Source organism: Zootoca vivipara, chromosome 5 (assembly GCF_965207765.1).
Source record: "Zootoca vivipara chromosome 5, rZooViv2.hap1.1, whole genome shotgun sequence".
Classification (NCBI taxonomy): Eukaryota; Metazoa; Chordata; class Lepidosauria; order Squamata; family Lacertidae; genus Zootoca; species Zootoca vivipara.
The window spans coordinates 89,035,527-89,062,958 of record NC_142588.1 but is presented as its reverse complement, the minus strand read 5'-3'; the positions used below and the strand labels follow the sequence as shown (position 1 = coordinate 89,062,958).

General features: G+C 47.3%; 1 long non-coding RNA gene across 1 annotated transcript; it reads left to right on the top strand.

Moving 5' to 3' along the window:
- Positions 1-27,432, top strand: LOC148685773 (uncharacterized). Its single transcript, XR_015949910.1, has 3 exons — positions 1-307; positions 5,689-5,864; positions 25,515-27,432. It is a non-coding gene; the product is annotated as an uncharacterized LOC148685773 (long non-coding RNA).

Sequence of the window (27,432 nt, the reverse complement as noted above, 5' to 3'; positions counted from 1 at the left end):
AAACATTAATAATAAGCGAAAGTCGCTGAGAACCCAAACTGTGCCAACAGAGGGGGCCGGGCCGGGCTGCCAAACACGGTTAAAAAACAAAATAGAAAGCCCCAATTTCACTGCCAGCCGAATTCTCCAGAGGGAATGCTGGAAAATGGAGAATTGGGAAGGGAGCTGAGTTCTAAAGACCAGCCATGCAAGGAGGCGAGCCTGTCAGGTTCACTGCTGAGCAAACCTGGGCGACACCATTTTGCAAAGCCTTCTGTGGAAAGTAGGAATCCGTTCCCAGCAATTTTGGGGACCATGAAGAACACAGGTGAGCATGGCAACTGCTACTTTTGAGGGGGTAAGCCATAGCGTGACTATTAGTGTGGATGCTCCCCATAAATGTGTATGTGTGTGTGTCATGAGAGAATAGGTACTTAGCATGCAGAAGATTCCACATTCAAAAGGAAAGCCACTGTAGTCGACCGGGCAAAGTCAGGGATTTGCTAGTATCCCAAGGACACAAGAAGGTCCACTACTCTAACCGTGCTATCACTCTCACTCTCCAAAGGTGCCCAAGAAGACCAGACACTTCCTAAATGAACTAAATGCTCAGGTTTCATTTCATCCATCTTATAGGTTAAGGGGTTCCAATGAGGTGCCTTGTTTGGTGACTCCCAGATTCCTGAAATCAGCACTTGCTGCCAATCAGAGGAGACCAAATTTGGCTAAAAGACTCAATAGTTTCGCCTGATACAATGCATGCTTCCTTGCTTGGCAACTTGGCTGGCCCAATATGTTTTGCTGGTCAATCATCATCCAGAAGTGGACGAGACTGGCAATTCAATCTTGCATAAACAAGGGCAATGGGACTGTGTCCTCAACTGCACCCAAATACATACCCTCCAACATTCCTCAGAAAAAATAGGTACATTCTTCACCCCCCCAACCCACCCTCCGTGACCTCCCATTTTTTGTTGCTGCCCACCCCCGAGCATTTCCTATCAAAAGAAGGGCAAGTGCCACCACCACTTGGGACGCAGCACACACAACCACCGTCCAGAGAAAACCCCTTAATCCTGAGAAAACCCACTCCCCATCTGCCCCCCAGTTGTTGCCTGAAGCAGCTGTTGCGCTGTGCCCAATGATAGAACCGGCCCTGCTTGGCAAAAGAAAACTGCCGACAGGGTGGAATGCAGATTGTTAGCCTTGTTAGCATGGCTGTTGCCAACTTTTAAAAGGGGGGTGACACACACTGCATGGTCCCTCTCTTGAAAAGCTCTTTGCCCAGAAACGGAGAGGTGGCACTTTGTGGTTCCCAAGAAAACCATTTTACTTTCCACAAAGGGTGGCTTGTGGGTTCCCCTTTTCATTTTTTTAAAAACAGTTTTTATTAAAGGTTTTCTTGTGTAAGAAAACAAACAAACAAACAAGGAAAAGTACATACAGTGTCTCTATTTTTGATTCATAGAGTCTTTTCCACAGTTTGTTTATGTTCGGTATGAGACACTATTGTCATAGATATTGTGCGGTTGGAGGGAAAGAGAAGCGGAGGGAGAGAGGGAGGAATAAAGTTCTTTCATATATGTGCATTGCGGGAGATTAAGAGCATCCAGAGCTTGGTTGGTTGCATTCAGTTGGTTCCTCTTTATCCCATATACAGCACAACAAGTCAATGACCTATCCGTGCCAACTGCCTATGAATCAATATGGCTAATCTGACCCAACAACCCCCCAACACGCATACACATACAAAGCAACCAACCGCGGCTTGTGTTTCAGTGGGATCTTCATTGCCCCCGCCCCAACCTTCTCACTGGAAATTGATTCTGTAAATATTTGGCGTAACCCTACCGGGAATGCTAGAACCCTGGAACACCCAAGGAAGTCAGCTGGAAGTAGTTTCAGTGCAGGCAGGAGGAAAGAACACACAGCGCGCAACAAGCTTCGCTGCTGGAAAAGCAGGTGATAGCAAAGTCCCCATGTGTCTTGCTGCGGAAAGGAGTCCTCTGTTTGAAGGGCTCTTTGGTCCAAGCACAGTTGAAGGTTCAAGAACCCACAAAGGGAGATCAACCCATGAAGTTGCCCATCAACAGTAGCACCTGGAGAGGAGGCAGATTACCCATATAAATTGCCATGTGCAATTTTTGTGCAAATCAGTATCCCTTTATTCTTTTCTGGGAGTGTGGAAGTGGCCACTGCAGGGTAGTGATGCCATATGTCCTCTTTTTTCCAGGACGCGTCCTCTTTCTTGTGGGCAGAGTCGTCATAGCGACCCATAGTTAAAAGTAGAAGTTGGTAAATGTGTCCTCTTTTTTGCTCTTCAAAATATGGCAACCCTATGTGCACGGGTGCTATTTGTGGGATAGTTAAAAGGCAGTCAAACCAACAACTCATGTTTTCCTAGATAGGAGCTGAAGCTCACAGTTTTCTTGCAAACTTGCTAGAGAGAACCCTATGAGAGACACTCCCTCTGTGCCCTGACATGGGGAGCGCATAGCTATATATTTTCTCCTACCTTCCTCTTCCACTCCTTCCATCTCTTTCTGCTCTGCCAACAATGTGAGAACATCTACGAAGTCTGAGCTCCAGCTCCAGCTCAGACACCGTTTTAAGCTAGACTTAAGTATGTCTTTGTAACCAACTTACCATTTCAAGCCTGCCTCAACAAAGCTGCTGTATCTGTTGGACAAGCATTCTGAGTGAGTAAATGCTATTTTTACCTTTTACAGGACTGTGTGATTGTTTTTTTAAGGAGGAGAAAAGGGGGGAATACCAGGAGAATCCAGTTTGCCTTAAAGCATTCTGGATTGCTTTAACTAAAAGGCTAAAACTAGCCCATCTCGGCTTCCCTTTTCAGCTGCACAGGGCGCTCTGCTGAACACACAAATGTGAGGAAGGAAGGATAGTATCTAATAAATATACCCTCTTCTAGCTCCTATTCACTACACTACATAGCTGCCAAGTCTCCCGTATTCCCCGGGAAACCCCCGTTTTTCCAGCTGCCCCCAGCCGGAAAAACAGATTTTTGTTTTGTTTTTTCCAGGTTTATTCTGGCACACCGGCCATTTTGGAACTGGGCGGAGCATGCTCAGAAGCGACTTTTGATGCTGCTCTGCCCAGTTCCAAAATGGCTGCAGCACAACTTCTGGTGCGGCGGCCATTTTGGAACTGGGCAAAGCAGCATCAAAAGTCACTTCTGAGCATGCTCCGCCCAGTTCCAAAATGGCGGCAGCGCCACTTCCGGCCTGCTACTTCCGGTCTGATCCCTTATTTTTCAAGGAGGAACTTGGCAGGTATGTTACACTATTGGCCTCCTGTCCTGCATGTGGGGTTCTCAGAGGGACCTGGCTGGGGTATTATTATTATTATTGAAAGAAACAGAATCTCCTATACTAGACAGTGCATTGATCCTGCAGGGCTCTTCTCATTTACTCCCGCAACCATGTGCTGAAATTTACTGGTTGCTCTATTGCTCTCTGACCTGGGGTTCCGTTCCATCGAATCTCCCAAATGAGTGCGAAATCAGAAATATTCTTCAGGTTTTGAGTTTTTCATTTGGCCAGCAAGACTTCTGCTATCTCGCAGAATCTGCATTAGAGTGCAATGCTAGCCTTATATTTATTTTGGCTGTGACATACCATGTGGCAGAATTTCCACTCCCACTTTGACTCACGGCAATAAAAGCAATGAAAACAAAACAATAAAACATTGCAACCACTTTGAAACCCAGCTGAAACAGCAGAGTACTTTAAACGTAAGGACATAGCTGCAGGGGATTCAATCTGCTTTAAACAGTATTTAAAAGGCTTGGCTAAATAAAAAGGTGTTTCTCTGGTGCACAAAAGGCATCGGAGTGGATGTCATGGGAGACTGGAGTTAGCTTCTGTAGATTAGGCACCACAACTAAAAAGGCCCTGCCTATGGCTACTTAGTGGTGAGGGGAAAGCAATCTGCATATGCTCAGAGGCACATGCCTTTTATTATCTGCTCAACAGTTATTAGGGCTTACCTAGGGTTGCCCTATTTCAAAAATGTAGTTTTTGAGCTATTTTAAAGGACATTCCCCCAAAACGACACTTCCAACATGGGTTGCCATTCATCTGGATTTTCCTGGACATTTCAGCAATTTCCACCTGGACACTGTTTCCAATGGCCAAATCCCAGCTATGTCCAGGAAATTCTGGACATACGGCAGACCTAGCTTGCTCCATTTTTTAAAACTGACCAGTTACTGGCATTTAATCCTGAGTGAACCCTTATCAATGGCACTCAGCCCCTGTTCAGTCAAACTAACTCCATTGATGATGGCTGGTTAGTCCCATCCCTAAGTGTTCTGCCAAGCCTTGTTCCAGAGTCTATGTCCAAAGGCCAAAAGTGGGGAACCAAGGGCCATATTCCCTTCTGGGTAGCCTTCCAGGGGCCACATGTCGGTAGTGGGTGGGGCTAGAGGCAACCATTCGAAGCTTTACCTTTGTGTTGTTGTTGTTGTTTAGTCATTTAGCTGTGTCCGACTCTTCGTGACCCCATGGACCAGAGCACGCCAGGCACTCCTGTCTTGCACTGCCTCCCGCAGTTTGGTCAAACTCATGTTCGTAGCTTCGAGAACACTGTCCAACCATCTCGTCCTCTGTCGTCCCCTTCTCCTTGTGCCCTCAATCTTTCCCAACATCAGGGTCTTTTCCAGAGAGTCTTCTCTTCTCATGAGGTGGCCAAAGTATTGGAGCCTCAGCTTCAGTAGGATATTTTCTCCACACACTCACACATCCTTCTTTGTCATCCCTCCAGGCAAACAAGAGGCATTTTCAGACTTCAAAGACACTTTCCGGTAACCTCTAGGTTGGATTACTGCAATTCGTAATACATGGGGATGCATTTGAAGACGGTTCAGAAACTTCAGCTGGTGCAAAATTCATTGGCCAGATTGCTCACCAGTATGAGACGGTCGGGTCTGAGCATATAACGGCGATCCTGACCCAACTGCGCCTGCTGTCGTTTGGTTTCTGGGCTCAACTCAAAGTGCTGGTGCTGACCTATAAAGCCTTCCATGGTTCAGGACCTCAATGCCTTTAGGACCACTTCTCCCCATAGGAACCCACACATACCTTTGCTTATCATCCAAGGCTCTTCTCTATGCCCCATCCCCATACCTGAGAGGTTCGGAGGGTGGCAACATGAGAACGGGCCTTTTCCCTGGTGGCTCCCCATCTGTGGAATGCTCTCCCCAGAGAGGCCCACCTGGTGCCATCATTCCATTCCTCTTTACCCAGCCTTTTGGCCATTCATTAATCTATGGCTTGTTACAGCTGTGTGGGGACAACTGTTATTATGCTTTTATTATTATCATGCTGTTCATTATTATGCTTTTTTATTATGTTCTTATTTTTATGCTCCAAAAAATGTGTTCTTAATGTAGTACACCACCCTGGGATCTTTTGATAAACTGAATTATCAACTTAATAAGATTAATTTCTACCCAGGCAAAAACATTCAGGATTCAAACCTAGGGTGTGACAGGTGGGGTTGGGTGGTTTATCAATTTTGATTTCTTTTCATTTCTTGTTTTCCTGGTCTTAAATTTCCACACCAGTTTGTGTCTTTTATTTTGTTTTGTTTTGAAGAACATGGTCTTGAAAATTCATCACCATTATAATGCAAATTTCTCCCATTATACACCTATATATATTCACCTCCTATATATTCTCATTACAGTGGTACCTCTAGTGGTGGACACAATCCGTTCCGGGGTGCCTTTCGGACCCCAAAAAGTCTGCAACTAAAGCAGCGCTTCTGTGCAAGCACGGAGCACAATAGAGCACTCCCGGCACTTCCAGGTTTGCCATGTTCGCAAGCTGAAAAGATGCAACATGGACCTAACGCAACACGAGGTATGACTATATTATCAAGAGCTGGGGACGGGGGTGAAGGGTGCTGCAAGCCTTTCGCCTTTACTACCAGCCAGAAAGACGAGAAAACTTCTAGCTAAGAGTTAAGCTGTGTGCCCATCCAACCATTTTATGCTCTGCGTGTGTGTTTGTGTGTCAGTAACCACTAGTGCGTGATCACAAGGAGGCTATATAAATATATGTCAGAAACATTTACAAATCCCGAAAGTCTGACTTATGCCAACAAGATAAAGGATTTATATGAAAAATTCATCCATCATTCATTATTATCCTGCTTTAAATAAAATTGCCCAGGCTTCCAATCAGAGGGAAGGGACAAGACCACGGGACATCTGTGACAAATTGCAAGCTGTGACTATAATGAATAGATTAGTGGACCTTGTTGAATAAGCCATTGGATGGGACTCATTTGCATAAGGCAGCCAGAGAATAAATACATATTTTTATTAGCATTAGTGCTACCGGAGTATCATCTCTGGTAAACCAGCACCTGAGGGGCTTTCCTACAGTAGGAGCAAAGTGGCTTTTGATGGGATTGTTTTGGAGACCCATGATCTAGTGGCAAAAAGAAAGGGCCTGTAGCAGGGTGGGAAAGAGAGGGGGGAGGGAGAGAAGAGAAGAGATCTACACAGAGTCCACTGAAAGCTACAGGGGGAAAGATAAGACAATTAAAGAGAACTTGACTTAATAAAAAGGTTGAAGGGAATTGTTATGTACTGAGCTGAATCCTAGAACAATAGGATTCAGAATCAGCGGGAGCTACCCAATCCAACTCCAGGTGGAAGTGAATCCGCAACCTGATTGGCCTGCTGGAGCAGCCAATCAGGCGGCTGGCAGAAGTGAATCTGCTACCTGATTGGCCTGTAGGAGCAGCCAATCAGGCTGCAGGCAGAAGTCAATCCACAATATAATTGGCCCACAGGTGTAGCCCTGAAGTAGCCAATCACGCAAGGCCCATTGTGTAAATAATGTATATAAAGCAGATGGTTTTGGGGAAAGAGCCATTCGTCTTCTCTTCTTCTCCTTGATGAATATGAGCTGAATAAAGAGCATGAAATTCACTCTCGACTCCGAGTATATTTCACTGGCGACGAAGGTGGGATCCTGCTGAGCTGACCGCCACCACGCACTGCACCGCAGCACCGCCACCTGCTGCACCGCTGCATCGCACCGTGCATCCAGGCTTCAGCTCCAGGACCCAAGGAACCCAGAATGGCAACCGACAGCAGGTTCTTGCCATTCAAACCAGCATCAGGAGACTGGGAAGGGTACGCCGCCCGTTTCAACTTCCTCCTGCAAGCGAAAGAAGTCACCAACGATGCCATGAAGAGGGCGACATTCTTCAGCGTCTGTGGAGAGGAGACGTTTGAAATCGCCCGGGCTCTCCTTGCACCTAGAGATGTCGCTACCGTCTCTTAAAAAACAATAATGGAACGGCTGAAGGAGCACTTTTCACCACAGCCCTCGGTGGTAGCTTGCCGAAATGCCTTCTACGCAAAGCGGCAAGCCCCGGGGGAAACCATAACTGGGTTTGTGACCTCCCTCCGCCAAGCCGCCCGGTTATGCAACTTCTCAGAGTTGGAGAACATGCTTCGTGACCGCCTCGTCGGTGGCCTGAGGGACGAGATGTTGCAACGACGCCTCTACGCCAAAAAAGACCTCACGTTCCAGATTGCTCTGGAGGAAGCCCTGGCAACCGAAGCCGCCGAGAGGTCAACGCAAGAGGCACGACCGGCCCCGCCATCCCAACCGAGGGTCTACCACGAAGACCTCACTGACGAATCCGAATCTGACAGGGAGGAAGTACACCGAGTACAGCGGCGCACTCAAGCAGCACACACACCACAGCAGCCTCGACGAGAAGGAGGGAACTGTGCAAGCTGCGGGGAGAACCACGAGAGGAGGACCTGTCGTTTCCGCAACGCAGAGTGCAGGCAGTGCAGAAAATTGGGACACATCGCCCGGGTGTGTCGGGCTCGACTCACCCGTCGACAAGCATCAGATGACCGACCCAGGAGCCCCAGGTCACACGGCACCATGCACCAAGGCAACTCGACGGAGATCACGGACTACCAGGTATTCCAGTTGCCCCATCCCAGCACAGAGAAAATTTATATAGAGGTACAGATAGAGGGAGCCCCATGCCGCATGGAGCTGGACACGGGTTCAACTCTATCCATAATCTCGGCCCGAACATTAAGGGAACTGTGCCCTAATGGGGGTCCCAAACTAAGGCCGGCCCCATTCACCCTCCGGGACTTCCAGAAACGTAAGGTCCCTACAATGGGGGTGGGGACCTTCAGGGTGCAATATCGAGGGCGAAAGCAACAATTGGACTTGCTGGTAGTTAAGGGCCCCTACGTTAGCTTACTGGGACTGGCATGGTTTGGACCTCTGGGGCTAGCCGTTACCGGGGTGAACCGCACTAGCTTACAAGTGGACGTGGACGCCATATGCAAAGAGTTTCCAGGGGTTTTCGATGGGGCATTGGGACGATATACAGGACCCCCCATTGCCCTACAGCTAGACCCCGCTGTACGACCCATCAGGCACAAGGCCCGCCGGGTCCCGTTCGCCCTGAAACCCCGCATAGACGAGGAATTGGACCGGCTCGTGGAGCAAGGAGTGCTGGAGCCGGTGCCCAACGCCCCCTGGGAAACTCCAATTGTCACACCCGTCAAGCCTAACGGTTCGGTCCGCATCTGTGCAGACTACAAATGCACCATAAACAAGGCTCTCACGGCCCATGCATACCCAGTGCCAGTGGTCAGCCATGTCCTCGCCACCCTGGCTGGGTCAAAAATCTTTGGCAAACTGGACTTGGCCCAAGCGTATCAACAGTTGCCTGTGGACGAAGCCACAGCAGAGGCTCAGACGATTGTGACGCACAGAGGGGCATTCAGAGTAAAGCGGCTGCAATTTGGCGTTAGCGTGGCACCAGGCATATTCCAGAATCTAATGGACTCTCTCCTTAAAGGGATTCCTGGCGTCACCCCCTTCTTCGATGATGTACTGATCGCCGGGCCCACACCAGAGGAATTTGAGGACCGCCTCCGCTCCGTCCTGCACCGTTTCCAGACGGCGGGCCTCAAGGTGAAGCGGGAAAAGTGTTTACTGGGAGTGCCGCAGGTGGACTTTCTGGGATTTAAGGTGGACGCAGAAGGGGTCCATCCAACCGGTGACAAGGTACGGGCCATTTGTGAGGCCCCAGCGCCCAAGAGCAAGCCCGAACTTCAGTCATTCTTGGGACTATTGAACTTTTACCATGCCTTCCTTCCCCATAAGGCAGCGGTAGCGGAGCCCCTACACAGACTCCTAGATAAAAGGGCCCCTTGGGTGTGGGGCCAGCGACAAAGGGCCGCATTCCAGGCAGTCAAGGACTTGCTCGTCTCGAACTCGGTCTTGGCACACTTCGACGAGAGGCTGCCAGTGGTGCTGGCATGCGACGCCTCTCCCTATGGCATCGGCGCTGTCCTGGGACACCAACTCCCGGATGGAAGAGAGGTGCCGGTGGCATACTTCTCCCAGACGCTTGCTGCAGCCGAACGAAACTACTCACAGATTGACAAGGAGGGTCTGGCAATCGTGAAGGGCGTAAAAAAATTCCATGATTTCTTGTACGGGCGGCCCTTTACCATAGTGACTGACCACAAGCCGTTGCTTGGCCTGTTTGCCCCCGAGAAGCAGACCCCCCAAGTGTTGTCTCCACGTGTCCTCAGGTGGTCAATTTTCCTTGCCGGCTACCAGTATGCACTAATCCACCGCCCTGGGAAGGCGATGGGCCACGCAGACGCACTCAGCAGGCTACCACTACCAGAAACAGGCCCTGACCCAGCGCCTGCGCAAGAGGTTATGACCCTGGAGCTGCTTCCCGACCGACCCATTCAGGCACAAGAAGTTGCGCACCATTCCACAAAAGATAGGGTCATCTCCCGGGTCCTGGACTGGGTGTGGCGAGGATGGCCCAGCAGCAGCCCCGGGCCAGAATTCGCTGGCTACACAAACCGCAAACATGAACTGTCGGCCCACAAGGGGTGCCTGTTATGGGGAAGCAGGGTTGTTGTTCCCCAGCCCCTCCGCAAAAGGGTCCTCACAGCCCTACACGAGACACACCCAGGGGTAGTGAGGATGAAGGCCCTTGCCAGGAGTTATGTGTGGTGGCCGGGGATTGACAGAGAGATAGAGGCCTGGGTCCAACACTGCCAGACCTGCCAAGAATCCCGCCCGGATCCCCCAAGGGCCCCAGTCCAGCCCTGGGAGTCCGCCCGACATCCATGGTCACGCTTGCACGTGGACTTCGCTGGCCCCTTCCAGGGAAAAACATTCTTCATAGTGGTGGATTCCTACACCAAATGGCTGGAGGTCGCACTGGTACCGTCCACTTCTACGGCGGCAGCCATCCGGGTACTACGTAAGCTGTTTGCAACCCACGGGCTCCCTGACACCCTCGTCTCGGACAATGGAACCGCATTCACGTCAGAGGAGTTCCAGACCTTCACAGCGCAGAACGCCATCCACCACATCCGCTCAGCACCATTCCACCCTGCCACCAATGGCCAAGCGGAGCGCATGGTGCGGACCACCAAGGACAGCCTCCGCCGCATAACACAAGGGGACTGGGAATACCGCCTTGCCGCATTTCTTCTAGCACAGCACAGCACCCCAAGCACAACGACGGGCCGGAGCCCAGCTGAACTACTCATGGGCCGGCGCCTTGCAACTAGACTGGACCGACTTCACCCCGACAGAGCTCAGGATGAGGTAGTGGTGGGGAAAGGCAGGAACCCCCGGACATTTGTGGCCCAGGACCCAGTGTATGCAAAGAATTTTGGGGCAGGCCCAGCATGGGTACCCGCCACAGTCACCAAGGTGACCGGTCCCGTGTCGTACGAGGTACTAACGGAAGGGGGGCAATGTTGGCGCCGCCACTGCGACCAGCTACGGCGACGATTCCCAGGAGGAACCCGGGAGGAGAGCGGGACAGAGGGGTCCCAAGGGGACAGCAGGGCAGTGAGGCCTGTAGAGCGAGAGGGGTGGGCAGGGGAAGCAGAAGCAGTAGGCACAGAGGGGCGCCCCGAGGCTGGAAGGACACCGGAACCAGAGTCACAACCTAGTGGTTCAGTGGCGCCAGACCAGACAGCCCCGGCACAGCCAGCAGCCTCGGAACACGAGCCAGAACCAGAACCCCTGACCAAGGAACACCCCAGGCCACAACGCACACGGAGGCGGCCAGCAGACCTTGGGGACTACGAATGCAACTTCCCGGGCAGGACTGGAACTTAGAGGGGAGGGGTGTTATGTACTGAGCTGAATCCTAGAACAATAGGATTCAGAATCAGCGGGAGCTACCCAATCCAACTCCAGGTGGAAGTGAATCCGCAACCTGATTGGCCTGCTGGAGCAGCCAATCAGGCGGCTGGCAGAAGTGAATCTGCTACCTGATTGGCCTGTAGGAGCAGCCAATCAGGCTGCAGGCAGAAGTCAATCCACAATATAATTGGCCCACAGGTGTAGCCCTGAAGTAGCCAATCACGCAAGGCCCATTGTGTAAATAATGTATATAAGCAGATGGTTTTGGGGAAAGAGCCATTCGTCTTCTCTTCTTCTCCTTGATGAATATGAGCTGAATAAAGAGCATGAAATTCACTCTCGACTCCGAGTATATTTCAGGAATGCAAGGCCTTTTTATGGGTGCCAAGGGGGGAAAGGAAGGCTGCGGAGAGAGCAGGATATTAACAAACGAGCCTGGTCTGGAGTGGATGAATAGCTTTTAAACGGCTGTTACCAAATTGCTTTTTTGTTTTGTTTTTAATAAATTGCTCTTTAGGAAGATAACTAAAGAGAAGAGGCAGCGGACAATTAGGAAGTAATGAAGACCTTGTAAATACACTTACCGATAAAAACGCACGTAGGAGAATGCTTGAGAAAGCAAACATATACATATCGGCAGTTGGTCTAGGCAAGAGGCTGCGGGAATTATTAAAGAGGTTGACTGGGAGAGCCAAGGTTCTTTTATCCTCTCTTGCATTAAGCTGTAAGTATTGCTGGCGAGAGCTTAGCATGATTCTGTGAACCTCAATAAAGATTTAGGCTCACAAAAGACAGGCACCGGTGGCTTGAGCGGACGAGACCAATAGTGGGTCCAGTGATCAAGAAGGCTTGTTTTGAATTCCTTTTGGGAATTAATAGGGACAGAACCATAGCTGTCAAGTTTTCCCTTTTCTCGTGAGGAAGCCTATTCAGCATAAGGGAATTTCCCTTAAAAAGGGGGAGAACTTGACAGCTTTGGACAGAACTACCCAAACTGTACAGAAACTTATTCATGTATGGTACTACAGTGGCAAGAAAGTTAAAGGTAAAGGGGCCCCTGACCATCAGGTCCAGTCGTGTCCGACTCTGGGGTTGCGGTGCTCATCTCGCTCTATAGGCCGAGGGAGCCGGTATTTGTCCACAGACAGCTTCCGGGTCATGTGGCCAGCATGACAAAGCTGCTTCTGGCGAACCAGAGCAGTGCACAGAAACGCCGTTTACCTTCCCGCCAGAGCGGTACCTATTTATCAACTTGCACTTTGATGTGCTTTCGAACTGCTAGGTGGGCAGGAGCTGGGACCGAGCAACGGGAGCTCACCCCGTTGCAGGGATTCGAACCGCCGACCTTCTGATCAGCAAGCCCTACACTCTGTGATTTAACCCACAGCGCCACCTGGGTCCTTAAGGCAAGAAAGTTACTTGCCCCCAAACGGGAAGAAGTCCCAGCAAACAAAGAATGGATAAAAAAACCTTATGGAATATGCAGAAATGGCGTAACTTACCGGAAGAATAAGAAAACACGATTAAAAACTTTTTTTACAAGAATGGAAATGGTTTATGGAATATTTACAAACAAACTGTAAACAGATAAGAACATTGGCAGGGTTATTGTAGTAACCTGCAGTTTCATAAGAGTATATATTGAAAGTTTGCACCCCATTCATTTCAACACAATGGGAATGCAATGCAAATGGTGTGGGTGGGAATAATTTATTACTGACTGAAAGAAACAACTACAGCAAATACTGTTTGCATTCACTGGATGGCTTTTCGTTCTGCACATGGGATGCATAAGCAAACTCCAGGAATTTCTGCTCCCATTTCAGCTGGAATTCTCCGGCATCTGTCACCAGAGTGCATTGAGTTGTTTGGGCACAGATGTGGGTTCAAAGAAGTTAGCCATAGAGGAGGACCGCCGATAAGGGAGGGTGAAGGACCAGCGGGACTGCAAGAAGCCGTGTCCTGCCCACCACTCCTGACATTGCCAGAACACCTCCCTCGTGTCGGCAAGAGGAGGGCATTCCAGCACGCAGGGTTGCCATTCGTCTTCCCTGCCTGTGGTGGAGAATGCAAGCGACACTGCCTTGCAGAGAGCTCCGACTCTCACCATGGTTGGCGAGAATGTGGAGTTCCTGCACACAGCATTGCTGCCTGTCTTCTCCACCCTGGTGAGCTGAAGACAGGCTGCAATGTCTTGTGGAGTGCCCCCCCAGCCTCTCTCACTGAGGTTTTTTTTGGGGGGGGGTATTCCAGTGGTGCCAGTGAGGGGCACATTTCCCTTTCGCTTCAGCTGGCAAAAGGGGACACCCCCCCCCAGTTAGCCATCAGGCTCAATAACCATAATAACCACCATGCTGGAACATCCCATGGACCCATTTAATAGTCCATCACCTCTTTCATACAATATCCAGCCAAACTTCTGGCATGACCACAACCAAGGAACAAAGTGCAGCAGCCCTCCCTCGGTGTTTGATCCCAGCACCTGGTATTTAGAGGGAGAACTGCCTTTGAACGTGGGGAATATGTCCATTTATTTATTGTGTTGATGAACTGTTGACAGACCTTACCAAAACAAAACAAAACAAAAACCAAATCGACCTGCTCCTGATACTCAAGGGCAGGACGGGAGGCGGCCGGGGGGGGGGGGAATGCGCCTCCACAATTTAGAAATCCATTTGTGGACTGGGTGAAGTTTGCCACCTTAAACCCTGTTGTTGTTTAGTCGTTTAGTCGTGTCCGACTCTTCATGACCCCATGGACCATAGCACGCCAGGCACTCCTGTCTTCCACTGCCTCCCACAGTTTGGTCAAACTCATGTTCGTAGCTTCGAGAACACTGTACCCTGTACTTCATTACAAAACCCTGTACTTCGTTACAAAAGCACCAATTACCCTGGATTGCTCTGGGCAGGAGTCTTGCGCTCTCCAACCTCCAGATCTACATTTCCAAATTCTAAATCGCACCCAAGGCAGTCTCCTCTTGTTTACACCAACCAGCTCTCCTCCAGGACAAAAGGTTAACCCTTTCTACTGCACTGCCCCCTCCGCTTTTTCCTTTTTTAAAACCCACTGTCCTCAAATCTGGCTACTTTGTAAACCCCTCCCCTTTTTCAGCATCATATTTATTCTGGGCTGTATGGGATACACAAATACAATGCATGTGCATTCAGCATAATTTTGGGTGATTTCCCTCCCCCCTTTTAACAAATGAGCCTGTAGTTTCAGCGGGCAGGTGTGTGTGTGTGTCCGTGTGGAGATATAAATATAGATTACATGCTTGAAAGTTACTTGCAGAACAGCAAGGGCTGTGAAATGAAGCCAAGTGGTTGTTTAGATGCACCATTAGGTATCTGAGATGATAGCCTGGTGATAGATGGATTTAACAGATGCCATACTGTATATACTTGCAATATATTTATGGCGATGTGATATAGGACATGATCTACTGTCAGGGGTACCAGAGCTTGAATCAGGAACCTAATAACCTGCAATAAGATCCCATAAGAACTAATATGACCCCAGAGCCTTATCCAGGCACAAAAGGGAGCAGAGGAGTGCAGCATCGTTCCCTATGATTGGCCACCAACATGAAGCTTCTGGATTGGTCATGCCTGGTATAAATATTGGGGGAATGGCTGGGAATAATACATTCTGTCTGTTTTCATGAACCCCCAGCTCCAGCAACTGACCTCAGGGCAACCTCCTGAGCAGGAAAATTGCACCCTCGCAGCCTAAATTCAGGTATAAAGGTAAAGGGACCCCTGGCCATTAGGTCCAGTCGTGACCGACTCTGGGGTTGCGCGCTCATCTCGCATTATTGGCCGAGGAAGCTGGACTCTGAAATGAATACAGGGGTGCATACAGGCTTCACGTCACTGCCCAATAGGTCGATATTGCCAGATTTATAAGTGAAGATAAGAGTCTTTCATTCCCCCCCCCAGCTGTTGGGAGGAGAGTTAAGTAGATAGCCCATGACAGCTGCCCCCTAGGAACGCTGGTGCTCCCCCAAAAACATGGGTCCTGAGAAGATGGCACTTGCCACCCACCTTTGACAGAACAGATGTGCAGAACAGGTGACAGTCCACCAGGTAATAGGTCAGGGAGCAAGCCCGTCCTGTAATTTTAGCCTTTACAACCAGAACAAAGCAGGAATTTTACTGATTCGTTCTCAGATACGAAGGCCTCTCCGATGAGACCTGCTTCAACAAATGGAATTCTCACAGGCATTTAATTAAGAAGGTGACCCAAGACCAAAGTTCAGAGAGGTGGAGCGGCCAATGTGACTTCTTGGAACGAGAACTAATCTGAAATTTCAATTGCTCATAATTTAGAGATACGAAAGCCTCGCCTGGTGTTCCGTGCGTGCAAACTCCGCAAGTGAAATTCTCATGGGCATTTAATTAAGAAAAATGGCCAGAGAAAACAGCAGAGTGGCCGAGCTGGGTGACTGAATGGAAACGTGTTTTGAAATAGGAATTCAGCTCGGTTTGATACTATCACGTCACATGATGTCATACCCCAATTTGCGAGGAAACGAATCAAGGCGAGAGAGACAAAACAAAAGCAAAGAGACGTTCCCTGAGGGAGGGGGCAAGGAGGGGCACGAACCCCCCAGAACTGTCAAAGTGTTCCAAGAAGAAATGTGATTATTTCGCTCCGTTTTGCCTCTCCCTCCGGAACTAAGCAGCTCAGAGTTCAAGGGTTACGGTGGCAATGCATTTCTTCCTCGCCAACTGACCAACCTTTGGCACAGCAGGAGAGGGACAAAGATCATAAAAGAAGAGTGATTCTGAAAATTAATAGCCTGTAAATTAGATTCAGGCTGCTTGTGAAGGGAAAACACAATGACCTGAGATTGTGAAAAGGAAATCATGCAGCCTCTACAGACTGCAGAATTGTAATTTTTTTCCCCAAAAAGATACATTCAGAGGAACCCACACAAATCCAATGTAATTGCTGTTTTGTGTAGTATGTATCACAATCTCTCCAGAGGAAGGAAATGAGCAGATTGAAGATTGCTTGATTTCAGAAAAAGAATTTATATCAGCATCTTTCAAAGCCTTACTTTGGAAAGTTAATTGGCTCGGCGGTGACATCGTCACCCCAGCTGAATTGAGGATGGAGGGGAAATGGCAAAATATTCATAATGAGATAGGGGAGTGTGGGAGGTGATGCCCCTGGTGACTTAGTTGGGGACCGCTATCAGGTCCAATTTTATGCAAAGGGTGCATTAACGATTAAAGAAGGGGATAAATGGTGCCGCAGATTCATTTGCAGCAGAAACTCAGTTGAGACATGTCACTAGTGTGACTGAGAACTGGTCTTCAAGCAAAGAAAACTACCTCAAGAAGATTCAAAACCTGGAGCTATTGGAAATGCAAAAGCCGAGTATATTGGGACTGTGTGGAAGAGTTCGTGATCGACTTATCCTTGGATAACTATCTTAATTCCCTCCCACCCCTGACTTGTTTACATGTTCAAAGGGTGAATCCTTGCGTTGCTTTGGATGCACACGTGACTTTTATTTCATGTGTAAACAACCAAAACACAAGCTCACGCATCTTCACTTATACACAACTGGGTGTGATCCACCCGTCTCCTACTTCTGTTAAACCAGGCCAGTTCTGGGTTCTTGTGGATCCCCAAGCACAAGACTTCCACAGCCTTCCCAATGCAAGAAAGATGTTCAATGCCTGCCTTAAAAAGAAAAAAAGAGAAAACTGTCTTTGCCATCCTTTGAGCTTCTCTACTAGTCTCCAAAGGGACCCAGGTGGTGCTGTGGGTTAAACCACTGAGCCTAGGGCTTGCTGATCAGAAGGTCGGCGGTTCGAATCCCTGTGATGGGGTGAGCTCCCGTTGCTTGGTCCCAGCTCCTGCCAACCTAGCAGTTCGAAAGCACGTCAAAATGCAAGTAGATAAATAGGAACCGCTACAGCGGGAAGGTAAACGGCGTTTCCGTGTGTTGCTCTGGTTTGCCAGAAGTGGCTTTGTCATGCTGGCCACATGACCTGGAAGCTATACGCCAGCTCCCTCAGCCAATAATGCGAGATGAGCGCGCAACCCCAGAGTCGGTCACAACTGGACCTAATGGTCAGGGGTCCCTTTACCTTTACTAGTCTCCAAAGTACCTGCAAAGAAATTGGGGTCAGACTAGTTCCAAGATCTAGACAGCTCTTCAAACACACATGAAGTCCAGGCAGCTGCCCAAGTTTGACACACCCTAGTACTAGGTGCTGCCAGTCTTGAACCTTGAGTCCTGGATGTCTTGCACATCTGGGATCCTCTTTCTAAACCTGTGCTACATTCTTCCAGCTTCTAAATACCTGATACTACAAAGGCTGCCAATTTACTGAAGGCAGGAGGAGGGGACTGGCCATTTTTGGAAAGAGGAGGAGGTTATTTTGGGGGTACTTGCTGAAAAAGCCATGTATGCAGGATTCAAAGTATAGCAACAGATGCGAATTTGTATTTTTAAAAATTTAGAATTAAAATTTTAATTCAAAGGTAAAATATGAGTAACATAGCAGCTTTTTAAGGGAGTAAAAGAACACCATGGAAGGGTAGATGAGAAGTCAATGGATATGAGAGATTTGCTTCGATTGTATTTTAAAAGAATTTGTAACATTTGAAAATTTAATTTAAAAATATTTCAAAAAAAAGAAGAAGGAGAAATTCCTGATACTGACACATCTGGCCTGCACACTGGTTAAATGGGACTAAGGGATGGGCACATCTGCCAATTTTAGCTTCTCTGGGCTACTCATTCTTCCAGTATTACATTCAGTTATCCACATTTCCGCACCAGTTTGTGATGGATATTATTCCCCCCCCCCAAAGGTCCTCATGAAAATTCACCACCATTTGGGTGTTGGATTTCTCATATACACATTTTTATGTTAGATTTTACTTTCTTGGGTTCCATGATCATTGCAGATGGTGATAGCAGTCACAAAATAGTTGGACAATGTTCTCGAAGCTACCAACATGAGTTTGACCAAATTGCGGGAGGCAGTGGAAGACAGGAATGCCTGACGTGCTCTGGTCCATGGGGTCACAAAGAGTCGGACAGGACAGGACTAAACGACTAAACAATGTTATATTTTGCTTAATGTACACATTTTTATTTTTTGCAAATTAACTTTCCTAATATAATATACCTTGCAGTATATTTTTCCTGATATATTCATTTCTTTGTAGGCTTTGCCCTAGCATATGCATTTTTGTACGCTTTACTTGGGTGGAGAACAGCACTGCAAAATTTGAAGACGAGTTGCCTGTGTTTCAGTTTGCATGTGGTCTAGGAAAGGATGAATTAGGTAAGCTCACATTTATTTGAAAAGCGAACTAGATCAGATTTCTCTGCCATCTCTAAAAGGGACAATTCTTCTCGTCACTTCTCGTCCAGAGATTGCCATATATAAAGTCCTTTGCCAATGGCTTAGGGCAGCAGGCAAGGGAGAATGGCTTTGGTTGACATTTAAAGGCAAACCTACCGAATTCAAGCTTCTAAAAACTATATGTAGCATGGAACACAGGCATCCTTCAAAATTCACATTTCTCCAAATTTTGCAGTTCTCGAGTCACGTAATGCAACACGTGTGCTTTTAAATGCACATATTGGTGAAAAATAACATCAATTGCATTCGGGGGAACTGCTTTCCAAAAATGCCGATGAATTTTCACGAGGTCTTAAAAAACCCCACAAACTATGTGGAAATGTGGAGAACTTAAGGCAAGAAAAAGAAACAACTCAGAGGAGCCAAGAGTGATGGCTTTAGCCTTCCCTATTTGTTGGCTGAGCTTAAACAATACCATGATTCTGTGGGAGCAAAAAGCTGCAGAATGTAGCTCCAATTACTTTCTTTCTTGCTTTCTCTCTCATTCTAGTTCTCATTCTTTCCTTTCCTTTTTTTTAAAAAAACCATTCTCCTATCTCCATCAATTGTCACCTGGAAACAGTCATTACATCAGGCTGCAGCCGAGGTGGGAAGAGAAGGGATGCAGGGCCTTTCAGTGGCAGCTTTTAGTGCCTCCTCTCCTTGAACTTTCCTTGAACTCCTGGTCATTAGAACAATCTTGTAACTAAGAGCTTGAACTAGAGCTTGCTTATCTCCTCCTCCTCCCCGATCCATTTTCCTTCTATGCTGTGCCTTTTAAGATTGCAAGGCTGATGGCAGGGACTATTTCTTTTTCTTAAAGTGATTTTTAAGCGACTCTGGGATCTTCTTTCTTTTTCCCTCTTTTTCCTGAATGAGTAGGGTTTTTTAAAAAAAAAAACCAAAAAAACCCACCACTCCTTTAATTGATTGAATGAATGAATGCTAGTTTATAATTCTTGCCTACCTTCATACAGCCCTCACAGCATAATGGTGAAATTATTATTATTATTATTATTATTATTATTATTATTATTATTATTATTATTATTATTATTAGATTTATACCCTGCCCATTCCCCAGCCACTCAAGGCGGCTTATAGCATATATAAAAACATAGCAAAACATCAAACATTAAAAACTTCCTGATACAGGGCTGCTTTCAGATATCTTCTAAAAGGTGTGTATCTTTATCTCCTTGACATCTGAACGGAGGTCATTCCACAGGGAGGGAAAGACTTCTGCAGGCAATCAGTTACATATTTTGGGCCAATCTGTACCTCTTGCAGCAGCTCACCGGATGGGAAGGAAGAAGAGAAAGTGATGGAGTGACCCTGCCCAATTTTGCCACCCCCACCACTGGTTTTGCCCTGTGGCTTGTGGCCCCCAGCAGAGAGAATGTGGCCCTCAGCAGAAAAACGGTTCTGCTCCCCTGCCTTATGAAGTTGCCAAATGACCAAAACAGTCTGTGTGTGTATGTAATTTGTCCTGATCTTTGCCTCTGCCATTTAATGGCTGCAAGTTCTACAGAAATCAGCTCAGTGAAGCTTTCAACAGCATGAAGATAGAATTAACTGCAGGTCAAGCTGCTGCTTTAAAAGTCAGAGGAGCACAGCCTGATGGGGAAAAAATGTTGGCAATGCCAGATCTTAATGATGGTGATGTACCTGAAGGCAGGTGGGGAACGCCTGAAGGGCACTTGGCTGGAGTTGCCGAAGGTTTCTGCAAGCAATGGGTGCATTCATGATGCCCCTGATGACTTAGTTGGGGACCGCTATCAGGTCCAATTTTATGCAAAGGTTGCATTAACAATTAAAGAAGGGGATAAATGGTGCCGCAGATTCATTTGCAGCAGAAACTCAGTTGAGACATGTCACCAGTGTGATTGAGAACTGGTCTGCGTGCAAAGAAAACTACCTCAAGAACATTCAATCTGAATTCTCTCCCACCCCTGATTTGTTTACATGTTCAAAGGGTGAATCATTAGGCTGATTTGGATGTTACTTAGAACTGGGATGAGGAAAGCCCATGTGACTTTTATTTCACGAGTAAACAACCAAAACATAAGCTCACACATCTTCACTTATACACATCTGGGGTGCTCAACCCGTCTCCTCTTATTTCCATTCTTCAGGAATTTCTCTCTCATTTTGTACTCCAATTCCCACAGTGAGTTTAGCATATTCCATCACCTTCATAACCCCAGTCTTCTTTCATTGGGACTTCTTCCTCTTTCCATTTTTGTGCATAGATAGCATCAGGAGTTCCAAGGCTTCCGAGAGAAACTCAACTTGCCCTGGTGCAATGGTACAGGCCGGTTCTTTGCACAAGAATTTCTTCCACCACCCTTTGGGAAAGTACAAACAGATTTGTTTAGCACACGAGAAAACCTCACCTCCAATCCAACAATAAACAGGGAAAGGGAAAATGAAACTTGCCCCAGCAGTGAGGGTCTTATTTGGGGGAGCTGTCAAACCTCTCACTCCCAAGGCGCCTCTGTTTCTCATCGGCCTGATGGAAGCTGACGTTGTGTGAACCTTGCTGAGCAAACCCAAATTATTTTAATTTCTAAATCCAAACAGTTCCAATTATATCATTTCCCTTGTGTGGAGTGGAAGGAGCCCATGAAACCCTCTCCCTTCGTTTCTTCTCTATCGGGATCAACATCTCCGAATGCCGAGCGGAGGAGAAAAGGAGGTCACCATGATGGCGGGTCCAGGAAAACCATCGAGGATTAACTCACAAAACGCCCTGGGATCAAAACCTTACGAAATACTTGGAGGGCATGTAAGATCTGAGGCATTCACTTGCACAGAGGAAATCGAAAAAGCTCTTTTTTAAGAAAAAGACTGGCAAACTAGCCGTCCAGAGTATGCAGGCACGGTGTTCTCTCGCTTTATTTACTTTGACAATTTGTTGGATTCTAGCAACTGACTGGGAACCCTACAGCTGTGGTTCTCAACGGGGAAGGTAAAGTCTCCTTCATGAATATGCAGTGCTGCTAAAATTCGAATACACAGAAAACTGGGCAAGTGTACACATATCAAGAATGCCGGCATTGTTTGCATGAATCTGCAGAATTTGTTCTGAGCCTGGAACTTGAAACCTCTTGGCACGGAGACTCTTATCCAACCTTCATTTTCATCACTTGGTTCATTTTTGTTACTTAAGAAAATCAACACTGATCTTTTGACCCTCTTCCATTTCCCAAATCGCTGCAGCCTTCTAAAGAAATGCCCATTAAACTTTCCAGACCGGAGATACACCTTTAACCCCAACCTGCAACATGGACCAATTTCTCCTCTTCCTTTCTTTTTGTTAAAAAACCCCCCTCATATATTACTTTTACTAGGTCTGAGCAAAACTACTTGCCTGTTTGGTTCTCATGTGAGCTGAAAAGTGTTGCCTTGTGGGGACCATTTCTTATATTAATCAGGAACATATTTGTGTTTTTCTATGGCGTTACTGGAGTTTTTTCTTTCTTCTTCTTTGCTTTCATTGCCCTTCAGAGGTCTCCCAGCTTTTTAGCCCGGTGGGTACATTTATAATTTTGAGAAAGCTCTGTGGGTGCAAGTCACAAAATGGTTGCCATGGGGTGTCCAGCATAACATAAAATGGCTCCCATGGAGTTTGGCATAACTCAGAATGGCAACCGCATGAAAATGAATAGAAAAAGTGACAGAGCCTTAAAATGGTTTGGGCATTTCCCACTTTTCCAATCAGCCACTTATCTCTAATCAATGGGGATAAAGTTACCTATGGTAGCCATGCTCACCCATAGACATCAGCCCTTTGCACCCCTTCTCTGTGCAGAATGGAAGGGAGGGTGGGTGCAAAAATTGAAATGGTAGTGTGTTTAAGTGTTGGGGTTTTTCAATGTACAGGAAGCTAAGCTGGTTCGAAAGGAGCTGAGCTGGGAGAGGGAACAGTCTCCCAAACATTGTGGATTTTTAAAGGGATATTTAACAAGACCTTCCCTGGGGAACATAGGAGGTACTAGCAACTATATTGACACCCATGGGTGCCACATCGACACCCCCTGGGTTAGCTTTCCTGCCACTTAATGAAATTTGCTGCTGGAGTAACTCACGGCCATTTTGTTTATAATAAATAATAATAAAAATAAATTTTTATTTATACCCCGCCCTCCCCAGTCAAAACCGGGCTCAGGGCGGCTAACACCAATAAAATTACAATAAGACATAAAAGAAAAGAAAACAATTAATTAAAATACAGATTAAAATACAATATTAAAATTTAAAATGCAGCCTCATTTTAAGTAGTCCATAAATCCAAGCCATGAGGGAGGAAAACACAGGGGTCAGACTGAATCCAACCCAAAGGCCAGGCGGAACAGCTCTGTCTTGCAGGCCCTGTGGAAAGATGACAAATCCCGCAGGGCCCTGGTCTCCTGTGAAAGAGCGTTCCACCAAGTCGGGGCCAGTACTGAAAAGGCCCTGGCCCTACTCGAGACCAATCTAACCACTTTATGGCTTGGTATCTCCAGAATGTTGTTATTTGTGGATGCCCATAAGCAAATTACAGTCAACTGGACAAAAGCACCGTTTGGCCAACTTAGGGTTGCCATATTTCAAAAAGTGAAAATCCTGGGCTGTGTTTGTAAATTGCTGTTCCCACCAGCTACCAAGGTGGGTGAGGGGAAAGCCTTCCAAAAGCAGTCAAAAAGGGGCTCTCAACAGCATGGAAGTAACATGAATGGTCAGGGATTTGTTTCATGGGGTCTGAATTTTCAGCCATACCAAACATGCTAATTTCAAGGCAGATATCAAAACTCAGAAAAGACTTGCTAGAGGTCTTTCTTTCTTTCTTTCTTTCTTTCTTTCTTTCTTTCTTTCTTTCTTTCTTTCTTTCTTTGTCTCTCCTTCACCATGTTCTTTTTCTCTTTTGATTCACCTCTCCATCTTCTCCCCCTCCTTCACTTTCTCCATCTCTCTCTCTAAAAGGTCATGGCAGGTTGGCGTGACCCATCTCTCACCTTAGGCCCACCAGCTGAAGAAGGTATGCTCTCAGAGTGTGTGCCGTGCTGCTATTATGTGATGATGTAATCACATGGCACCAAATGCGATTGGCTGGCTAATCGTTTCCATTTCCAGGGCTCCCTTCTTCAAAAGACCCCGGTCCAGCAAAGGCTTTTCTTCCCAGACAGAAAATGAGTGGAGCCCCCAGCAATTAAGAAATATGCACCAGACGAAATGGAATAAGCTCAGCTCTCTTTTCTCCCTCCTCTCTTTCTTTCTCCGTCGCTCTGGCACCCTCCTCTCCTAAGGGTCTCGCTCGTTAAAGCCGGCCTGTCCACCTTCCGGATCTGGTTTCTTCTGGTGTCAGGATATCCTTGGTTCTGTTTCACTTCACTTTGTCTCCCCTTTGGCTTCACTTGGCTTCCTTCCTCCTTCTGCCAAGGCCTCTAGTCTCTTGCTCCACCTCAAACTCCAGGCTACAGTCCCTTTGCTGGTTCTCATTTCATCTTTGCCCCTCCTTCCTTCCTCCTTCCCATTCAAAGGTCTCTGTTAAAAGCATGACTTTTAACACTGCCGCTTCCTTCTCCGTACAAAAGGCTTTCTCTCTCCACCTCATGGTATGGTTTTGGTTGGCTGCTAAGGCTGAGAGACGGAGTCAGTTCTTCTTGGTCTTCTTCATGTGAGGCAGAAGACAACTGACACCATAAGAATGCAATGGGAGCTTACTGGATCAAGCTAATGGCCCAGCTTGTCCAGAATCCTGTTCTCACAGGCGCCGACCAGATGACAGCAAGCAGGATCCAAGAACAAGAGCACTCTCCTCTCCTGTGGGTTCCAGCAACTGGCGTTCAGAAGCATTTCTGCCTCCAAGTGTGGAAACAGACTGTAGGTAGCCATCATGGCTAGTAGTCATCTCCTCTTTTAAAGTCTAATCCAGGCATCCCCAAACTGCGGCCCTCCAGATGTTTTGGCCTACAACTCCCATGATCCCTAGCTAACAGGACCAGTGGTCGGGGAAGATGGGAATTGTAGTCCAAAACATCTGGAGGGCCAAAGTTTGGGGGTGCCTGGTCTAATCCATCCCTACCATTCCCATTTCACAGATGGCAAAACTGAGACTCAAGGATCGTTGGTCCACAGTAGAGGCAGAATTCGAACCCGGGTCTGCCGGTTCCTAGTTGAGCTCTCTTTCTCTTTCAATCAGTGCACACCGGCTTTCATTTCATCTCATTTGTTTAAACTTCTTTCCCCTTTATCAAGTTACCAGGGGGAACAGGGAATGTGGGCTTCACTGGGGACGATTGCATTTCTTTAAATATGAAAATAAAACACCAAAAAAACCGAGGGAACAAAAAAAAGAAAAGAAAATCTCATTAAAGGAAATGGGGCCGGGGCGGGCATCATCCCCTAAAACTAATGAATCGCTATTGGCTTTCCTTGCAGCTGTTCTGGCTTCACAACAGGCAGGAAAAACGCTTGTTATTTGTAAACTGAAGACTTCTCTCTCTCTAGCACTGGGCCAATGAAATGGCAAGGAATCCGCCACATGATTCCAGGGGGGGGGGAACGGCGAGACCCCCTTCCCAGCAGCCCCTCTGTAGAAATGGAGGAGAAAGCGTCTGTGAGAAAGGGCCTGGGTTGTTTTTCTTGGAATGGAGGGGAAACCCTCAGATAGGGGTAAAATCCTGGTTCCACAAGAAAACGAAGTGGTGTAGATTTCACTTGGGTCTGGTGGATGGTTTATTTCTCTTGAACGAAAGACCTCACATAAATCACGAGACTCTCCGAGGACTTTTCAAACTTGTGATGCAAAACAGAACCGCCAGTGTCCGAGGCCTCGTCATTGTCTGCGGAGAGCGTGGAAGCAGGAGAAGAGGGGTCCTCCTCTCAGCCTCGTGGCCTGAACTCCAAATCCCCTCCAGTTAACTCTTTCGGCTTCTTTCTCTCTCTCTCTCTTTTTCCACAGGGCTTCCCCACACTTTGGCTGAGTCACCTTGTCTTTCGAAGGAGAGCAGGAAGCAGAAAGCGCCTCCGAAGTTTACGTGGCCTGTCTGGTTCCCTGGCCGAAATAATTTCCCATAAACCTTTCTGTTAACAGAGGAGGCTTGCAACCCAATCAACATATTGCAAAATAATCAATCAATAGAAGAGGGAGAGAAGAGGCAGCAGACAAAACACTTCAGCTAACATATCAGGGAGATTAACAATTTGGCAGGCCTAATGCCTGCCGGTTTGAGGGGGTGGGGATGAATTTGCACAAGGATGAAGGTTATGGGGAAGAGAGACTCTCCCCCTCTGACAAGAGGGTGCCCACTTAGGCACAGACCCTCCAAGTGTCCCTATTCTCCAGGGACAGTCCTGGATTTACAGAAGCTGCCCCAGGTTCTGATTTGATCCGGCAATGTCCCGCTTTTCCTTAGGATGTCCCTATTTTCATCTGAGAAATGTTGGCAAGCATGGAATAATAGGGCATCTCCAGAGCTTTTTTTCCAGCCAGAACTCACTGGAACTCAGTTCCGGCACCTCTCAGGTAGGCACCATTGCCATAGGATCCAACTCCTAGGGCTCTTTGCCCCCCCACCTTAAATATTTGAGAGCAGCAGGGTACCCCCAAAGTTGATGGGCATTGCTATTCAAATGGTGTGCATGCACTACATTATGTGATCGATTATGTGGGCGGGGCTTACCCCTCAAATCTTTTATTCAAGTTGGAACCCCTGGCAGTTGTCATTCTAAGAGTTCATGGTATGTTCTGGCATCTCTTTTTATAGAAAAACTAGCTGGCCCTGCCACGCGTTGCAGTGGCTTTTGTGTTAAATGGACCTTTTTCTGTTGAATGGACCTTCAGAGGTTTTTACATTATATATATAGATAGATAGCAGTGGAGGTCCCTATTTTCATCGGAGAAATGTTGGAGAATATTGTAGGCATCACAAAAATGAGGACGGGGGGGGGGGGTGCCGTGCAGGAAAATTGCATACACTGTTTTATAATAATAGATGGGATTTTGTAACAATTACTGTCAGAACATAGTACCTAATGGGAAGACATTGCCCAGGTGACCTGACTGCTTGCTCAGTCCGATGTTGACAGGCAGCTTCAAAGCCCCACCTGCTCTCCCTTCTTAGGATTCTTCCAGTGGTATTTATTTGATTTATTAATTAAATCTTTCATCCAAAGATCATTCCCCCAAGTTTTACTCGGAGCAGAGCAACTGAAATCAATGGACCTAACTTAGTCAAGTCCATTCATTTAAATAGGTCTATTCTGAACAGAACTTAATAGAACACTAAGCCCGCTTTTGTCTTTAACTCGGAACAGACAGTCCTTCAATTGGAGGCTAACTTTCCAATTAAGAACTGGGACATAGGATATATGGCCACTCTGTTTGATGGGGGTTTGAAGGTCATCTCCCATGTCCAAGCAAAATGTAAAGTGGATGCTGGTAGAACATGGGGGAAACCCCATAGGGTGGGCAGGATCCTATGGGAAAATCGCCTGGTCCCAGAATGTTTCCAGGGGTGCAGCCTGGGCAGGAGGTCCAGGGCCCTGCCCAGCAAAATGAGCAGCACCGCTGGCTTGCCACAGTCTGAAGCAAGAGAAGTAATGCACTTTGTAACCTAAAGAGGGAGATAAAGACACACACCCCATGTAAAATTACCTCTAAGTACACTGCTTTTTGAGGCTCTAAACCTGGAACCAGTGAATCTGTCATAATAAATGAGTTCCACCACAGGCTCCCTAAAACCTGCTCCAGTCGGCAGCTTGGAGGCAAGCTTTGATAGTAGGATTGTCAAAGTATGATGCAAACCCTGATGTCTTTTGATGAAGGGAGGTATATATATCTAATAAACAATAAAAATAAAACTCCCAATTAAGTGCCT